Source organism: Tarenaya hassleriana, unplaced genomic scaffold (assembly GCF_000463585.1).
Source record: "Tarenaya hassleriana unplaced genomic scaffold, ASM46358v1 Cleome74, whole genome shotgun sequence".
In the NCBI taxonomy this organism is placed as follows: domain Eukaryota; kingdom Viridiplantae; phylum Streptophyta; class Magnoliopsida; order Brassicales; family Cleomaceae; genus Tarenaya; species Tarenaya hassleriana.
In genome coordinates, this window is record NW_010969940.1 from 241,258 (window position 1) to 245,545 (window position 4,288).

A 4,288-nucleotide genomic window follows, 5' to 3' on the forward strand; every position below is an offset into this window, starting at 1 on the left:
ATTTGGAGGATAACTTATCAGTCATCTGACGCTTCACGTAAGCGTCACAACCCCAAATTCTGACAAACGACAACGCGGGACACTTCCCCGTCCATATCTCATATGGCGTCGCTTCAGCCGACTTCTCTTAGGAATAGGATTCGCTCTAGAGATCCCAGGAAACCCAACACAGCGGTCTCTAAAGCATAGCCCCAAAAGGACTTCGGAAGATCTGTCTGACTCATCATTGACCGAACCATGTCTAATAGTGTTCGGTTCCTCCGTTCAGACACGCCATTCCTGTTGGATTTCCTAGGATCTCATGAGCGAATCCTATTCCTAAGAGATCGATTCTAGGGTTTGCGCAGCGGATATAAAACAAAAATTTAATAAACCCTAGAACCATGCTTCTAATGAATCGTAGAAACGTTAGAACGCTTACCTCAATCGATCCGGGGCCTGTATCAATCGAAGAACACGTCTGATCACGAAAGACAGGAAGAATACCTCGCCCTCTACACGTATCCACACCACGGGATGGATTCCAACGGTTGGAACTTGTCTGCTAGGACTCGAATCTCTATTCGATATGTGCACCGAGAAATCTCGAGACTTAGAACTCGTTTTTGGGTCTCCAAAAACTCTATCTTTTCTGCCAAAAGTCGGCTCAGTTCGTCACTTACGAGTTAGGGTTTTTAATCTCCTTTTTATAAGGTAATTTAACCCTAATTCGGTTTAATTTCGGTTTAATTTCGGAAAAACTGAAGCCCGGAACGGACGGTCCAGAAATACACGCGGACCGTCCGTTCCAGCACGTAGAACGGACGGTCTGCTCACGTGGACCGTCCGTTCCAGACTTTCTGGAATAGACAGTCCGTTCTGGATCGTCGGGTCTGGCACGGCGGACCGTCCGTTCTGGAATTCTGGTCTGTCCGTTCCAGACTCTTCCGTCTTGGTTTTTCCGTCGTTTTCTCGCACGTTTCGTCCTTCCCTGCGTGTGTGACCCTGTAGGCTCATTCGATATAGCAGTATAACCCGAAATCTCTATTTCGGATATACAAGTCATAGGCGGTCTCTAGCAAGACACTATGACTACCTATCTCGAATAGAGTTTGTTCGTGATCTTACGAACACCAGTGATGATTCCGGCTGATGATCCTTTTGTATCGCGATATCATATGTCGAACATAAGGCATGGACAAACCACCTTATCTGATTCGACTGCTTTCTCGTTCACTAAGTTCGACTGTCTCACATGATTCGTTTCGTACCTGATACACGCCTTTATAGTTCTCCTGTTACGCAGAACGTTTGACGTATTCAAAGCACGCAACTCCTCATGTTGGATTCCGTAGATATCTCAGGTCTTAGGATCCAATCATGGAACCGCCATATGAGATTCAAGTCATGACGGTAGTCCATGTGACAATCTCATGCGGGTCAATCCAGTATTCCGTTCTTCAACGAATACCTATGACAGTGATCGTATCCAATACCTATGATCATCGCTATGATCATCAATCACACATCATACTAGCCTTATTATGTCACCATTCCCATAATGACACAAGACTAGGGAGTTTAGTATCATTCATAATGATACATGGATTTCATAACAGATCTAGTATGCAAGAACATGTAATGAATCAAATACTCTCATAAAACCATAGAAAGTATCAATACATCGAATATATCTAAAGAAAGCTCATAAATAGTACATCATAGAGAACTAAACCAACAATTCCATTGCGGCGTTCCAGGAGGAGTTAATTGTGATACAATACCACAATCAACCAGATAGTCAGTGAACTCTTGGCTCATATAATCGCCACCATGATCAGATCGAAGTGTCTTGATCGTCTTTCCAAGCTGGTTTTGTACTTCGTTTCTGAAAGCCTTGAACATTTCAAGTGTTTCAGACTTATGTCTCATCAAATAGACATAACCGTATCGACTGAAATCATCAGTGAACGTAACGAAATACAGATAACCTCCTCTAGCTGGACAGCTCATTGGCCTGCATACATCACTATGTATCAGATCCAATAACTCTGTCGCTCTCTATCCTTTCCACTTGAAAGGATGCTTTGTCATCTTGCCCATCAAACAAGACTCGCAAGATTCAAGAGACTCAAAGTCAAATGAATCCAGAAGACCTTCAGAATGAAGCTTCTGTATGCGCTTCTCGTTTATATGGCCTAGATGACAATGCCAGAGGAAGGTCGGGTTTAAGTCGTTTGGCTTAAACCGTTTAGTACTCACGCTATAGATGGATGATGTCGAGTTCGAAGGCTGATCATTCAAGACGTATAAACCATTAACTAGATAACCATTACCATAGTAAATATCGTCTCGATAAATCATCAAACTCGAGTTCTCAATCACAAATCGAAAACCATCTAAATCAAGACAAGAAATAGAAATAATGTTTTTGCTAATCGCAGGAACATAGTAACAATTACTTAATTCTAAAACAAGTCCAGAAGGAAGATGCAAATCATAAATGCCAACACACAATGCAGCAACTCTTGCTCCATTTCCGAGCGTAGATCCGCTTCTCCCTTAGCCAGCATCCTACTTCTTCTTAGTCCCTGCACATTTCTACAAATGTGTGAGGCACTTCCGGTATCCAATACCCACGAAGATGTAGTACAGATGTTAGCTTCTATAACATGAATACCTGAGGCAGAAGCTTCACCAAGCTTCTTATCCTTCAGATCCTCCATGTAAAGGTGACAATTACGCTTCCAGTGTCCAGGCACTCCACAGTAATGACAGTCATGTTGGTTTAGTGCTCTATGATGTACTGTTTATGAGCTTTATTTAGATACATTTGATGTATTGATACTTTCTATGGGTTTTATGAGAGTATTTGATTCATTACATGTTCTTGCATACTAGATCTGTTATGAAATCCATGTATCATTATGAATGATACTAAACTCCCTAGTCTTGTGTCGTTATGGGAATAATGACATAATAAGACTAGTATGATGTGTGATTGATGATCATAGCGTTGATCATAGGTATTTGATACAATCACAGTCATAGGTATTCGTTGGAGAACGGAATACTGGATTGACCCGCATGAGATTGTCACATGGACTAGCGTCATGACTTGAATCTCATATGGCGGTTCCATGATTGGATCCTAAGACCTGAGATATCTACGGAATCCAACATGAGGAGTTGCGTGCTTTGAGGTATCCTTGAATCATTATAGAATGATTCTAAACTCCCTGGTCAGTTATCATTGTGGGAACAATGATGAATTAAGACTAGCCTGAGGTGTGATCGATGCATTGGATGCATTTCACAATCATGGGTACTCGTTGTGAACGAGTGACTGGTTGACCCGCATGAGATTGTCACATGGACAGAGTCATGACTTGAATCTCATAAAGCGGTTTGTTCTTGGATCCTCAGACCTGAGATGTCTAGAGTATCTGATGTGAGGAGTGGCGTGTCTTGACTGCGTCAAACGTCGTCTTTAACCGGATGATTATAACGGCGTTGATCAGATACGTTCACGAATCATATGGAGATAATAGACATGCAATATGGGACTTATCACCTCCTCAATAGGAGAGATATCGCTGGGCCCTCTCGTGGAAGTCGGACTATGAAAATGCGTGGTCACGCTATAGATTAAGTTGCATCTATTTTATTAGTCGATTTGCCAAGACGAGAAAGCGGTTGAACTTGAAGGGTGGCTCAAACCATGCCCTTGTTCAACATATGATATCGTGAGATAAAGGATCAGAACTCGAGCTGTTATTGCCTTGGTTAGATCACCTCTAACTCAATTCAACGTGGGTGGTCATGGCGTCTTGTTCGAGGCTAACCATGACTTGTAGATCGGGAATGGTTCTCGAGGCTGCTGCCACTGCGAATGGGCCTACAGGGTCACACACCATTAGGGATGGACTTATATGTGAAGTTTCGGAAAGGAAGAGTTGGATTTGGTCGGAAAAACCGTTTTCGGATCAAATCAGAGTGTCGGGACGTTTTCAGCCTTCTGACTCGGACCGAGTCAGTATTTGACTCGCACCGAGTTAGTTCCATGCGGGTCGAAGCTCAGAAAGTGTTTTGGTTTTGGCTGATGTTTTGACTCGGTCGAGTCAAAGTTTTGACTCGTACCGAGTCAATACTAAATGGGCCGAGTCAAGAGTTGACAATGGGCTTGGGCTGATTCGTTCTGACTCGGCCGAGTCAGAGTTCTGACTCGGACCGAGTCAATACTCGGAAAAAGTCTCTTTTCACAAGGATTAGGGTTTCTAACTTATAAGGAGGTATTGGACGCCGTCCT